The 15,793-nt window shown below is 44.9% G+C and overlaps 1 protein-coding gene across 6 annotated transcripts in view; it reads left to right on the top strand.

Moving 5' to 3' along the window:
- The window catches only part of ANKRD11 (ankyrin repeat domain containing 11), a 265,234-nt gene that overhangs the window by 219,005 nt on the left and 30,436 nt on the right, over nucleotides 1-15,793 (top strand). The window lies entirely within an intron of this gene.

Raw genomic sequence — 15,793 nt, forward strand, 5'->3', positions numbered from 1 at the left:
GGCTGCCCATTCTGTCTGATTGGTAGGATTTCTTTACAGGTTATATTTTATGTCTTTTTTTTTAATATATAATAAATCTTTATTCAGATTATTACAGGTGTTCCTCTTTCCCCCCTCTTTTCCCATAGCTCCCCTCCACCTGATCCCCAACTCCACCCCATGCCCTTACCCCCTGCCCCTGTCTTCATCCATAGGTGTAAGATTCTTGTCCAATCTCTTCCCTCACCCCCTGAGAATTGTTAGTCCAATCCCTTTCTATGTCCCTGATTCTATTATATTCTCTAGTTCGTTTTGTTCTTCAGACTTTTTATTCACTTGATTTTTAGGTTCGCTTATTGGTAGGTATGTATTTTATGTCTTTTTTTTTTCTTTCATAATTTATACCTTTACTTTTTTCTTCTTCTTCCTCTCCTTAAAGAATACCCTTCAGCGTTTCATGTAATTCTGGTTTGGTGTTGATGAACTCCTTTAACTTTTTCTTGTCTGTGAAGCTCCTTATCTGACCTTCAATTCTGAATGATAGCTTTGCTGGGTAGAGTAATCTTGGTTTTAGGTTCTTGTTGTTCATCATTTTGAATATTTCTTGCCACTCCCTTCTGGCTTGCATAGTTTCTGTTGAGAAATCAGCTGACAGTTGTATGGGTACTCCCTTGTAGGTAACTAACTGTTTTTCTTTTGTTGCTTTCAAGATTCTCTCTTTGTCTTTTGCCCTTGGCATTTTAATTATGATGTTTCTTGGTGTGTCCCTCTTTGGATTCCTCTTGTTTGGGGTTCTGTATGCTTCCTGAACTTGTAAGTCTATTTCTTTTACCAGGTAGGGAAAGTTTTCTGTCATTATTTCTTTCAATAGGCCTTCAATATCCTGCTGGCTCACTTCTTCTGGCACCCCAAAAATCCGGATGTTGGTACACTTTAAGCTATCCCGGAGGCTCCTTACACTATCCTCACATTTTTGGATTCTTCTTTCTTTCTGCCTCTCTGGTTGGGTGATTTTTTCTTCCTTATATTCCAGATCTTTGGTTTGATTCTTGGGTTACGTTGATTTATAGTTGAGTTTCTGTATATTCTTTATTTCAGACATCGTATGCTTAATTTCTGACTGGTCCTTTTTTTCTTTCTTTTTTTCTTTCTTTTTTCTTTCTTTTTTTGTATTCTCTTTAAGGTCCTTGAAGTCTTACCAAGCTTCTTGGAGTTCTCATCAAGTTTCTCACAGGTTTTTTAGAAGATTCTTGAGTAATCTTATAAATTTGATTCTGAACTCTGTGTCATCCAGTAGTTTACCGTATTTTCCGGCGTATAAGACGACGTTTGAAACGGGGGGGGGGGGGGGGGGGGGGGAGGGGGAAAAAAAAAGCATGCTCAGATTGGCCAGAGTCAGAGAGGCAGTCTATTAAAAAAAAGAACTGGTGTTGCCTTGGAAGTGGGGGGTAGTCTTAAGTCTTATACAGTGAATATAGACCTAAACCTATGTTTTAACTGTAAAATTAGGGGGTCGTCTTATACACCGGAAAATACGGTACTTTCCTTCATCTTTCCCATTCGTGACATGTTTCTGTGTCTCCTCATTTTGGCTGATGAAGTGGCTTTGTGTGGTAGGTGACCTATAGGGTCCAGTAGTTCAGCTTCCCCAATCACCTGAAGTGGTCGCTTTTGGTATATCCCTTTGTGGGCTGAGTGCAGTCTTAGTGTATTTAAGCCTTGATTGCTGTTGGTACACTGGGAGGAATTGATCTCCAGGCCAATTGTCTGTGAGGACCCGCTCTGTCTATAAAGGAAGAACTGCTGCGCTGGAGACACGGTTTGTTTCAGTGGGGCTTTGGTGTCTACTGAGTCTGTCTCCCAAATGTGTCACTTATGGGTGTGAGGGGTTGAAACTGACCACTAGGAACACTGGCTTCTGGGTCACCAATGGGGTACAGTTCATTTGCTTGGGACTTGTTGGTTTTGTTGCCTGGGCGGGTCTGTAGAATCTGAGGGCAGGGCCTCAGGGCAGGGCCTTAGGGCTGGGTGAGACTTCAGGGCGGGGCCGGGTCTTGGACGTCACTAGGTTGGGGCGTGGCTAACAGCAATGGAGTCCCAGCCCCTGCGATTCCAAGTCCCCGCTTCCCTGCCAGCCAGCGCAATAAACAATGATTGCTGCCCACACCTCTGCAAGAGTCAACCTCACTTCAGACCAATGGCCAACAGACCAGCTTCTCCCTGTAGGCGGCTGGGTCCCCCACATGACCCCAGAAACTTGATTTCAAAGTGATAGGGAACTTGTTTCCTTTCAGGTTGAAAAGAAAAGCCACTCGCCCAGTCGCCCTCCACCAGCCCGATTCGCGTACCTAAGCTCCTCAGCTTTTCAGCACTTGCGCTGCTTTCTCTTTCAGCCAACCTTCCCATGGTTTTGGATGATAGATGTCCTTTATATTAGTTTTAATATTTAAATTGTTGTGGGAGCAGCAGACCAGTTGCTCACCTATGCCGCCATCTTGGTTTCTCCTCCTTGAGGCCTTCATATTTTATGTCTTTAAAAAAATTTTTAATTGAATTTATTGAGGTGACATTGGTTAATAAATTATACACGTTTTAAGGGCCCATTTTATCTTGATGGTGGCTTTCTAGGTTTTTGTGTTCCAGCAGGCCTCACAGATTAGTCTGTTAATGGTTAGCATCTTCTCAGTAGGAAATGTCCATGCTAGTTCTCTGAGGTGTCCAGAAGACTCTTGGGGCACCCCAGGAGTGCTCAGTGTTTACTGTCTGTGAGTCAGGATGTAGAGAAAATTACTGTGAAGTAGGAAAAAAGTGAAGATCATTTAGAAAACAATTTTCCAAGCAAAGACTATGTTACAGAAATATAAGTTAAATATAGTACTTGCCCTTCTATGTTTATTTTCCTTTAGGGGTCCAATTTTAATAACTTTCTTATAAATTTGCTCTGTTAATATGACAAAACTAGATTTTCCAGTGAGATGATTCTGGTTCCACGGGTAGGTTGGGTATCACTTGTATTAGGAGCCTCTAAACTAGCTGATCTTTGTGCCTGGCCCTACTAGGTCTAGAGCCCATGATTAGTTAATTAGTTGTTAACCTGTCTTCTTCCTACTTGCACTTCGTGATCAGCTGGAAATCTGAGCTGAGTATTAACTCCATACTAACTATAGGAGCATTTCTTGCTCACAAATATGGGCTAAGATGGATGAGGCCATTTCTCTGAGAGACATAGACCTCTAGTAGGTCCTGCCCCCACTGCAAGGCTGTACCTCCAGCTGTCAGAAAGGGGGAGAAACCACACAGGGGATAATTATTAACTCTGATAAATGACTAAGATAGATGCTGGAACCTTTGGTCTGAGGCTAGGGTCCTCAAGAGCAACAGACCTGGAGATTTCCCTTGCATCATGGTCTGCATGTTCCTTTAGCGCCCTCTGCTGGGGAGATGTGGTCCATCTTGCTCTATATAAGGTGGACATGGCAGAAGACTCCAGAAGTTGGAGCTCTGAGTGGCAAAAATAGTGAGTTTCCTTGTTTGTGCCCTGACTGGACAGAGGCTATTGAGCCTCCTTCAGAGACCACTGAGCTGCTTAAGAACCTTCTGGTTTATAGACTATTAGGAATTGCTGCACGTGACCCAGTCCATAGCAGGCTGGTCTCTGCAACACTTAGTCAAGATTGGGGGTGTCTTGCCAAGAACAACACTGTGGTGAAAGCTGGAAATACCCACATCCATGCCTAATCAAAGCAAATTCACCCTGACATGGTTTGTCATGTTCGCATCCTGAGCACTTCATGTCTAGGTGAATATGAGTGTGTGTCAGGAACTACTTCAGTATCCTTCCAGAAACTGGCCAGAATGTGCCCCAGAGCCAGGTCTCTGTTAGGGCTGGACACAGGCTGCACATGCTGTGACTTGGCCTTTCCTAGGACTGAAATAGCTCTGGCTATCTGTCTAGGAAAAGCAAACAGGCCACTCCAGCAGGACAGCCTTTCATTAGCAGGTCGTCTGAGGAGACTCAGCCTGCCCAAGCACCTACTGCTGACTCACTGCTAGGTTTGTTGTAAGCATCTTACCACTTACACTAATCATGATGAAACTGTATGATGTCTGCTATTTCTTTCAAATTATACTATTTTGTTAATTTTTTATATGCTTAGTTTTCCCACAACTGGAAAAAAATCTATAAGTAAATATTGTTTAGGTTGGTTTAGATGATTGCCTACTCTCTCCAAGCTTCCATCATAAGCCTTTTGATTCTTTACAGTTTTCCATCCCCTAGACTGAACATTAGCATGCTGCTTCCCAACTGGAACCACACACAGATGGGCCCTGCTTGTCCCCTGAGGTCCTCTTGATGATTCTCTGCCAGAAGCATCAAGAGCTGGCAGCTGCCTCTTGTCAACACCTGAATGTGTCTTTGGAATGAGGAAAATTTAAGATTTTTTTTATTTTATTCTTACCTTGTAAGACTTGTCTCTGACATCTAGGGTATTTATTCAGCAGTGCTGAAATGTGAGCTCATTAATTAGAATGTTTGAAGACACCGACTTATTTACTGAAATCATGATCATCACCCTGATTCTGTAAGATTGGAAAGTACTGGCTGCTTTTACTGCTCGGGAGGCTGTCCTCTGTAAAAGAAAAATATTTCTCTCTTCTTTTGGCATCTATAAAACTTCTTAGAACCCAAAACCATGGTGAGGAAGAGGCTTCTGCTCACTCACTGATTGGTGGACTCTGGCAGAGGGAGAGCAAGGTGGTATCATGGGAAAGTGACACCACTGTGAAACCTCTGGCTGTAAAGGACACATACCATCTACAGTGTGACCCTAGGACTCTCAGGACTTGCCTGATGCATTATGACAAGACTCCTAAAGGTAGAAGGACTGGGTAGGATGCTTTAGCCACATGGAGCAGGAAGGCCTGATCAGTCTGCACTGCACTGGGCACCTGATCACCTTGCATCTCAAAGGGTGGTCAAGAAGAAGGGCAAGGTTGGGCCCATTCCCATTCGTTGCTCTGTGGCTCTCTTCTCGCACTACATGGCTAGACTTAGGTTCTGCCCCATCCTGACTTGCATCTGCCATGGAATAAAGATGAATTCTGGCCAAAACCGGTTTGGCTCAGTGGTAGAGCGTCGGCCTGCGGACTGAAAGGTCCCAGGTTCGATTCCGGTCATGGGCATGTACGTTGGTTGCGGGCACATCCCCGGTAGGGGCTGTGCAGGAGGCAGCTGGTCGATGTATCTCTCTCATCGATGTTTCTAACTCTCTATCTCTCTCCCTTCCTCTCTGTAAAAAATCAATAAAATATATTTTTAAAAAAAGATGGATTCTGTTATGCAGAGGGCGCTAAAGTTACAAGAGATAGGATGTGGATGTTGGTGAGCAGCACCTGCCCCTCCCATCATAGTCAGAGTTCAAGGGTAAGAGCCCAGGTTATCTGAGGAACCACATTTGGTCACTCATAAAGAAGCACATCCAAGTAAAATATTTTCAAATAATTAAGAATTCCTCTGAATGAGCTATTACCCAAATATGTTTCTTCTCTAAACTTGAACAGCTTCATATACAAAGGGGATTTTGGAATAAAAGAAGATTTCTTTGTATTTAAAATTATCTATTTCCCTCAGTTGCAGAAAGGGTGTGATTCTACAGGGTATCACAGCCTCCCTTAAGACCCTTTACAGATGCACTCCAGCAGGCCCACTCTATCAACATAGCATAGGTGAGTCAGGGCCTCGCGACTACTCCAGCTTCCATGATTTGCTAGGAGGATTATCCAGGACCCCTAATGTAGTCCTACTCATAACCATAATTGATCACAGTGACAGGCCACAAAGCAAAGTCAGCTTGTAGTTCTCCCCGTGGAGTCACAGGACTACTTACTTCTCTGGATTTTGAGGATACTCAAGAGTATAGTTGACCAGGGAAGGCCATGGAGAGGAGGGTACAGAAGTCTGTCTGGGATGTATCCTGGTGAGATACTGTGGGACTTTTGAGTGTATTTCTTAAATTCCCTGTGCTGCTTGGTGTTTTCATCTGTAAATTTCTAAATTATGAGTAGTTTGTGATTCTGACCTATGAAGTTTTTTGGGGTGGGTGTGTGGGTGGGACTTGCATCAAATGCTCCAGTCATCTCTCAGGAGGAGTCTGGGTCAGGGCGTGGCCCCTTCACTAATGCTGCTTCCAGGATTGCAGTTGAAGACCTGTGCAGGCAGGCTCAGGGACTACCAGGGATTGATGGCATGGTTCTGGTGTGGTTGCAGGTTTGAATTATGAATTAAAAAAAAAAAAAAAATTCTAGCCCTATCCAGTTTGGCTCAGTGGATAGAGTACTGGCCTGCAGATTCAAGGGTCCCAATTCAATTCCGGTCAAGGGCATGTACCTTGGTTGTGGGCATATCCCCAGTAGGAAGATGTGCAAGAGGCAGCTGATCAATGTTTCTCTCAGTGGTGTTTCTAACTCTCCCTCTCCCTTCCTCTCTGTAAAAAACATCAATTAAAAATATTTTTTTAAATAAATAAAAAATTCTACCCAATATATACTTTGGTGACTAGGAAGTGATGGACAGTGGTTGATGCTGTTGTCTAGGCCCTTTATGCTGATACTGCGTTCATATATTCTGGCTTCCTGGTTATAAGAGCCTTCATTAAATTCCCACAAGCAGAGCTAGTTGATCCCTTCTTGGAAATAGGTGATTAGGACCAGAGAAGGGACCTGCTGAGTCACACAGAGCCCTTCTTTTTAAAATGATGAATGATAGTAATTTCTAAAATAAAGAAGTTGATATAAATCAGGAAATTGGAAGGAGAAGCCAGTCACAACTGCAGCCTAAATGTTAGATGATACCCTACTCAACCTAGTGGCCTGGGTGCTTGGATATAAGAAGTAAAACAGACTAGCTGTAGGAAATAACCATTGGCTTCTGGGGAGATCTGGTAGTCAACTCATTGGGACCAATGGCCATTTGGTAGTTCTAGGTTAACTGTTGTGTTGCAAGCTGATGGTGGGAAATGGCCTATTGTTATATTGCCTTGTGACCTTGTAAAGCATAAAGGGGCTTGGGCAGTTAGTGGGGTATGGAGTAATAGGACCTGTGACTGGGAGTGAGGAAGAAGCTACCTTGGTAAGAGATAGAATATAAGAATAGACAAGAAGAGAGGCTTGATTTGCCTGGGCTGTGGGATAATTACCTGGAAGGGTGTCTACCTTTTTGAGAAGTATGGTTCATTTTCCTTTTTATAGGCTAAAGTGATTTTTGCCTGATTCCATCTCTTGATTGGTATAGAGATGGTGGTGTACACTAAAAAGGAGAAGGAAAGGCATAGCCAGCAATTCCCGGCTAATGAGGGAATGGGTAAGGTTAAGTGTTCATTCAAGATGAGTGGAGATGAGAAAGTTTCTTATGGGTGTAGGAGAGGAGGGCTGGAATAGGATGGAAGGAGAGTTAATTCATACTACCAGGGTCGAGATTGTCCTGATGGGGAGAGGGTATGTTTAGGATCTAGAAAGAAGGAAATCTTGTCCCATGGGTAATAAAAATCCCTTTGTAGGAGGCAGTCCCATGGAAAGGTGAGAATCCTGATGAAAGGGGAGAGAGGGCAGTAGCTAGGACCTGTAGGATTTGTATTGGGAGAGGAGGTGGGCTTTCAGGGAGGTCAGGGTACATAGGGAGCACTTACAGGAGTGCTCACTCATTCAGCCTCTTCTGGGATGTGTAAGGTGGAGTCTGGGCGGCCCATTCTAGTGGCTGTAATACTTAGGGGACTCCAGCTCATGTGATGGAGGTGTTCTGGGGATGGGTTTTCATCTGGAAAGGTGAAACCATGGGGTATGCCCTGATAGTTTAGCTGCATTGGGGCAGTTAAGAGTACCTGATAAGGGCCTTGCCATCAGGGCTGTAAATTATCGATAGATTTCCTTTAGGAGTAGGGGGGATGTCTCCTGTAAAGGCTGAGGGAAGATCTGTTCAGCATGTTCTTCAGTAATTGTTAGATGACATATAAAATGGGGACATAGTCTCTGAGAGGGATCTCTGTGCAAGGAAGTTTCCTAATAGAAGAGTCTTCCATACATGAGCTCAAAGGGACTAAGAAAGAAGGGTGCGGAGAGAGATTGCCCCTATGTGCATAAAGGCTAGAGGTGGGAGAGTAGTTTAAAGTTCTTTAGTTTTGAGAGTTAATTTAGTTAGGTGAGACTTAATTAAGAATTTGCCTTTTCTACCTTGCCTGAAGATTGGGCCTTGTAGGGGGATGAAAGTTCAACTGGATGCTCAGAGTGGAAGGGATCTGGTGAGTTTTTTGAGATCTGAAAGCAGGTCCATTTGGTCCATTTTCTGACTGTAAAGTGGGTCAGACATAGTGGGGAATGGCTTCTACCCACCCTGAGACGGTATCTATGGGGGTTAAAATATATTTGTGTGTTTTTAATAGGGGCATGTGAGTGAAGTCAGTCTGCCAGTCTTGTCCAGTGATTTGGCCCCTAGACTGATGAGCAGGGAAAGAAGGTGGTCTAATCAGCCCTTGGGAAGTAACAAGTAGAACAGGTTTTGGTGACATCTTGCAGTAGGAAGGCTAGGCTAGGATATGTGATGAGGAGTTTTAGGAGTTGTAAATATATCCCATATGTAGGGAATTGTGAATAGTCTGTAAGGTATCGGGGGCATGTCCCTGGGGAAGGATTTATTTTCCCTGAAATTATAACCATGGATCTTCCTGAGATCTTCCAAGAGCTAATAAGGACTAAAGTTCCCTGGAGTGTATTAGTGTGTTATATGGGATTTAGCTAAGAGCTGGGAATGTGGAGACTTCCCCTGAGCCGCTGTTTTGGCCTCCTGGTCTGCTTTGTTATTTCCCTGTATTACAGGATCATTCCCTACTTGGTGTCCTTTGTAGTGTATGACTTTTTAAGAAGGCTAGAAAAGGGGAGAGGGGTTCCTAAACACCAAGCAGGAGGGCCTGTGAGGCTTTCAGTGATAGTGTCAAGGACTTGGAATGAACCATAGAAATAAAGTCAGTCTAGGTTTCAACTTAAGGACATAAGCAACAAGAGAGAGCCTGGGAGGGATTCTTTAGCCTTACTAGGAGAGAAGGGGTCCCTTTGGACATCAGGAGTGACCAGGCCCTGACTCAGTGGACAAACTTTTTCTAGAACGTTCACAAACATTTCTACCCATTCAAAAATAACCAGCTTTAGCCTAAAAGTAAACAATCAGCATTTCTTAGATTGACATTTATCAACACACTTTAAGCATATTTTTACTTTCAAGAAAATACATATTCAACTAAGTACAAGAGACTTTCTGTAATAAAAACTAAGAGCAGGCCAATTAAAATGTGTCTAGCAATCAGTGTTTCAGTATTGTATGCTGTTTTAAAATGTTTATCAATTAACCCAGCAATGCTCCAAAGTCTTTAAGTCACCAAAGACTTTGGAAAATTATATGAAGGCCTATGAGGCTGAAGAAAAGGGCGGGGGTGGAAGCAGATCCAGCACCCTATTCCTAGGCCTCTAGTCGCTTGGATTCAAAATTGCCACATTTTCCCTTAGAGATAACATGCTACGGTTTGAGAGATAATGCGTTCAGCTTCTGATAGTAGCCATACTGTTAAGTAAGCATGTGCAGTAAAGAAAGTTGTTCTTAGGGAAAGGTGGGGTGGGTGTTGGTGAGCAGGCACGGAGGTCAGAGCAGTTTTCAGAGCATTAAAGGGGTGAGAATGTTGGCCTTGGGATCTAAAGGCTCAGTGAGTGGTCCCTTTGCTCAGTGGGAGAAGACTAAAGTTGGGAACCCAGAGGTGAAAGTATCCAGCGAGCCCAAGAAAGGAGACCATTTCTTGTTTAGAGGAGGGGATAGTCATGGAGGAGATAAGATGTTTACAGTTCAAGGAATGGCTCGGCCTTGTGGGGTGAGAGTGAAACTGAGATAGGTGACTGTGGTTTGGGATAGTGGGCTTTATGAGGGGATGCATGGTAGCCCTGGCTGGGCACTGAGCTAGAATGAGAAAAGAGCGAATGGAGGTATTTAGTAAGATGCAGTGTAGAGGTGAGATAGCTAACGGCTGTAAGATTAACCCGCCAACCCCCATAATAGAGACTGAGGAGTGGACAAGGGTTCCAGCGAATTCGGAGAGGGCAGAATAAGTGGCCCCAGTGTCAGTTAAAAGGGGGATCGGCTTACCTGCCTCCACAGTCATTACCTAAGACTCTGCCCTGGTGATGTAAGTCCGTGGGGCCCTATCAGGGCCTAGGCAGCTTCTTCAGAGGCCAGTTCCAGGAGGTCTGGGAGCTTTAAACCAGATCTAGAGGGTGGCCTTGCTGGACTGGCTGAGATCCAACCTGGAGGGGGCAGACTACAATACAATTTTCAGTGGTCTTCCCTTCTGCACCTTGGACAGGGCCCATTTGGGGGTCTTGGGTTTGAGCAGGACTTGGCTCAGTGCCCTTATTTGTTGCATTTGAAGCATGGGCCTGGAGGAGGCTTAGCCCCTGACTTACCCTTGGTTAGGGGTTCATGAGAGTGGTGGCTAGGAGCTGGAAGGCCTCCTTCTGGGCCTCAGCCTTAGCCTGATCTCACCTTTGTTTTTGAATTTGGGTCTCCTCATCTCTATTATTAAAGACCTTAAAGGCCAGGTTAATGAGGTCTTTTTTGAGGGGTTTGTGAACCTCTGTCTATTTTTTGAAATTTATGGTGTGTGTCAGGGGCTGATTGGGATATAAAATGGTGTCCCGAAGAAAAGTTCCCACTGGGGAGGTAGGGTCTAAGGTGGTCAATTTCCATAAGGCCTCTGTGAGGTAGGAGAGGAGAGCTGGGTTCTCATCAGGGCCTGAGTGATTTCATTACATTTGTCAAACTCCTTATTAAAAGTGATCAGGTCGGTGGGAAAAGATATGAGATGCCTCTCAATCTGTGCAAGGTCAGACATAGAGAATGGAACATGGACTCAGACTATGCCCTTTGTTCCTGCTACCTCTCTCAAGGATGGAATTGGCATGGGAATAGAGAGGCTGTTGAATATAGTCTTTGGGTGGCCTGAGAACCCAGCTCTCCTCTCCTGCCTCACAGAGGCCTTATGGAAATTGACCACCTTAGACCCTGAGAACGAGTGCTAGGTGGGAAAAGGCTGTTTCGGGGCTAATATTCTCAGGATTTGATCTCTCGGGGACTGGGGGAGAAGGTGGCTGTGGTTAGGGAGGTCTGGGTTTTGGGAATCTACTGCAGGTGAGGGAGGGAATAAATAAGGGGGTGGAGGTCGGTGGTCTGCTGGGTCAAAAGTAGATTCTGAATCAGAAGTGGTAGGGGTATGATGTTTTGTGTGAAGGAGAAAGATCTGATGGATAGAGCAGGACTGAGAGAGGATTGGGACTGAAGGATGAAAAAGGCCTGGACCTAGAGAATCTCTGACCATTATCCATTGCAGTGACAGCAATTATCTAAATTGCTCAGTGTGTTAAAATTGAAAGAGCTGTTTTCAGGTTATTGAGACTTATTATCTAGTGTATGTTGTGGTCAAACAGTGTTACAAAATAAAGTGAGGTGATTTGGCATGATCTCCCCCCGAAAGTGTGCAGAAGGAGTGTGGCGTGGCCCATGAGAGAGAGGAAGGGTGAGTGACAGACCTCAAACCCAAAGGTGACTGTTTAGGGCAGGCTTCCCTTCTGCTAAACAAATCACCATGAGAAATGAGAGGTGACTCTCTGGACTGGGCATCCCCAATCCAGAAGCCAAATGGCTGAGGAGTCTTCTGGCCTAGCGCTAGGACTTTTGGGACGAGAGACTTTGAAGAAGTCGACGAGAGTGAGTGGGCAGAAGACCCGGGCGAGGGGGAATGTGGAACATCACTTACCTTGGCCAGTGTGGGATGGAGAGTCAGCAATGAATGAGAGATTTCTGGACCAGCGTTCACCTTGGCTGATTCGGGAGGGTTCGTATGGGAAGGAAGCCCAGTCATGTTACCCGAGTAGGATTCTGAGTTAAGCCTAGGTCAAGCTGCCACTGCCTACTGCTCTCAGAGTAACAAACTTAGGGTGACCAAAACCAGGGCGATGGCTCCCCATCCCCTTGGAACCCTCCTGGGTTTCAGCACCAAATGTTAGGGTCGAAGAAGGAGGAATGCACAAGGCCAAAATGATGAGGGATTACGAATTTATTCAGTCATCCGCACATCAGGTGGCTGAGCCTGAATGGTTCCAGCACTCCAGTGACGGAGTCAACTGTTTTTAAAGGACTTTTGGTGGGCTTTTTCTGGGTGGAGAATTCTCTGTACAGGTCTGGATTATGGAAAGTCTGGAGGGGAGAGATAATGGTCTTAGCAAGTGGTAAGTGGTCTAATCAAGTGGAATGTTCATTGTGAAGTGGCTTGAAGGTCAGTTCCCAGAGGAGGAGGCATTGATTCAATTATTCGATCAGACCTAGCAATGATGAAGAAACCCATCCTGGTAGAAAGGTTCAGCCCCAGGGACTTTTCACACCTTTGGATGATTAGAGAATATAATAAAATAAAATTGAAAACATGATCAAGGAACAAGATACAAAAAAGATCATGTAAATTTATATATATAATGGAACATATGGAAATTATCGCTTAAAAATGCAATAGGCAGCCGAGACCGGTTTGGCTCAATGGATAGAGCGTTGGCTTGAGGACTGAAAGGTCCCGAGTTTGATTCCGGTGAAGGGCATGTACCTTGGTTGCGGGCATATCCCCAGTAGGGGGTGTGCAAGAGGCAGCTGGTCGATGACTCACTCTCTCATCGATGTTTCTAGCTCTCTATCTCTCTCCCTTCCTCTCTGTACAAAATCAATAAAATATATTTTAAAAAAATGCAATAGGCAGATTATTAGGTATAACATAAGAAAGAATTATCAGAAGGGCTCCTTTCCTTGCCTACTGTTGGTATTGCTCAGTCTTGATCTTCCCTTCCCTTCCAATCCCAAATCTCACGTTCAGGAAGTTTCCTCTTGGTTAGGTGCTTCCCTTTAAACTCTTCTAATTGATGTCCTGTGGTCAAAAGAGGCTTTGTCAGTTACAAACACCAGAGAAATTGCTCTATATCAAGTGATGCACCTTCAGTCAAACTGTTAAAAAGCCCAGAATTCCCAGAGGGATCCAGTTTTCCAATTGCTCTGTGATAATAACAGAACAACAAAAATATCTCCAGTGGCCTTTGTTCTATAATCTATTGACATATGGAATTTTTTTTCTTACTCTGAAACTACTTATTTCCCATTTTAAATAAAATTGTGTTTTTTGTTTGGAAATAAAAGAATTCGTGAATTGGGAGTTTTAACCAAAGAAATTGCCTAAACTGAGATATAGAAAGAAAAAGAGATAGGAAACATGAAAGACATTGTGAGATGTGTGTGTGGAGAAGGACTAAGGCACGATGTTAGCATCTAACCAAGGAGAGAAGTAGGGGCACTGGTGCACAGAGAAGACAGAGAACTTCTCATGTCTGTGAAAACAGGAGTCCTTAGTTTAGGAAGGATAGTGCATTAGGAGCAGGGGGAAGATTACACTTGAATTTTTTGATGAAATTACAGAACAACAAGGGAAAAGTTAAAAATGGCCAAGGAGAGGAAACATTGCCTACAGAAAGCAAGTCAACCTCTCAGTAATTTTGTGGAAGCCAGAAACTGACACCACCCCACAGAACTGGACTGGTTCTAATGGGTGGGGAACATCTGGCCCGTGAGCTGTATAAGGCCTGCAAAATCATTTGGTCTGGCTCTGCCAGTGCATTAGGGGTGAGTTAGTTAAATGTTTGACCAAATATAGCAGGCTGGTTTTTAAGTTGATAAGTTTTTGTATGGTCCACAAATGAAGTTATAAATATCTAACTGGTCCTTGGCAGAAAAAAAGTTCTCCACCCCTGCCCTAGATGCTCACTCTGTCCCTGCTGCCAGAATTCATTCTAACTCAGAAAAATCTTTTCTCCTGTGGATGCATCTGAGTTCTATTGGGGAGTGAGACTGAGTTGCAGGAAGTGGACTCTGAACACTGACTCCCTCACACAGAGGTCCCTCAGAAACATCTGCCCTTGGCAGTCCTACTCCCCTGGGAAAAGGCCTCATTTTAGTCTGACAGCTGCAATAAAGAATGCGGGAAGAGTGTGTTCTAGAACGGATGGGTTGAGGAGGAGAAAGGGCTTTCATAGGAAGCCCAGTGATGGCCTTGGGAGGGAGGAATTCTTGCCAGCTGGGTGGCCATATACCAAGAAGGCTCGATAAAATGTGCACTGACTTCAGAGACCAGAGGTGAACATGCACAAGATTATAGGCACTGCTATCATCACATCACCATGTTTTCCTAAAGATGATGTAGGGGGACTGGCCAGGCTCATGTGAAACCATCTTTCATCCATCAGCCTAAAAGGAGTGCCACTGACGACATTGGAACACCAAGAACAAAGTAGTAATGAGAAAGACAGCAGATAGACTTGAGGGATCAGGAAGTAAGAATCTCTTAGGAAGATAGCCCTGCTCCAGCTGTTGGGATTATAGGCCCAGCTGTTTCCCACCATGCTTTTCATCACTCTGCCTTCCCTGGAATTCTGCCTCTATATATCCCCTGCAAAGTCCTTGGAGCTCTTAAAGCATATGGAAGCTGCAAACCACACACCCTGCTCTGCAACCCTGTCCCCTCCCACTCCCAATGTAAGCATAGGGAATGATTTATAGACTAGCTTGTTAGAGCTATACCCTCGACCTCATGTGCTGCTCAGCTGTCACATGGAACTATCAGTTTTTCACTTTGGAATTTGGCAAATGCCATTTGGAATTCATATAAGTTCTACTTTGTTTCTGGTTGGATATTACAAACAAAAAATTAGCAGAATGCCAAAGAAGTTACCATTTGTCCCAAGTGTTTCTTCTCTCGCACTGAACCCAGCATTGCACTGGCCAGTGAGGGTGCTGATTGGTGGAGCACATTGCCCACCTGGAGTAGGAGGCAGACTTTATAGCCTCCCACATCTGAGAGCTTGGCCCTTGCCAACAGGACATAGTGGGCCAAGGCTAGGCTGGGAGGTGTTTGGAAGGAGAGCAGCAGGGTCGCTTCCGTAGCATTCATCAATACTCTGTGTGCACAGTGGGCCTCAGCTTCATGGCCTCACTGAGGCTGGGCCAGAATGGAGAGGCTTCCTCTGTAGGCAGGGCTTCTGCAGGCTCTCCTTCCACCCCAAGACTCAAGCCTGGCCCGACTCAAACCCCTCAAGATACTGGTAGCTTTGAGTGCTTGTAGAAAATGATATTACAACCAAGGCTCTTGTGGGGCAGCCCAAGGCACCTATGAGGGTGTGAATTCATCCCCAGGGGAGATTCTGCACCCTTTCGTCAGCATCATCAAAAGTGCTTATAACTCATGGTCATGGGAGAGAGGGAAGACACAATCCTGCCTTTGCTGAAGCAGAGGCAGCGGGAGGGATGGTTGGTAGAGTGTGGAGAGGGGCTTGGCCATCAACTGCCCAACACACAGGGCTATCTCCACACTCCACCTCTGACCTTTGTTCCTTCCTGAACAAAGGTGCCATAGGGTCCTGCTTTGCAACCAGGGACAAATTTACTGCAGAAAGCCCTCTGGGTAAAAGGTCACAAGTTCTCAGCTGCCACTCTCAAAGTGTTCGGTGAGCTCCTGGAGGTCCCTCTCCTGGCTCCTCCTACCTTCTTGACCCCTAAAGAGGTTACTGCCTGCAGTGGCACTTGAAGACAATGGCTTTGTTGCCTTCTTTCTGCTTGGTTCATTTTAAACTTGCTGTTACATTTACCCTGAAGACTTACCACTCAGACCCTGCACTGCCCTGACCTCCCCTGGGG

The sequence above is a fragment of the Pipistrellus kuhlii genome, unplaced genomic scaffold, assembly GCF_014108245.1.
Source record: "Pipistrellus kuhlii isolate mPipKuh1 unplaced genomic scaffold, mPipKuh1.p scaffold_m20_p_17, whole genome shotgun sequence".
NCBI lineage: Eukaryota > Metazoa > Chordata > Mammalia > Chiroptera > Vespertilionidae > Pipistrellus > Pipistrellus kuhlii.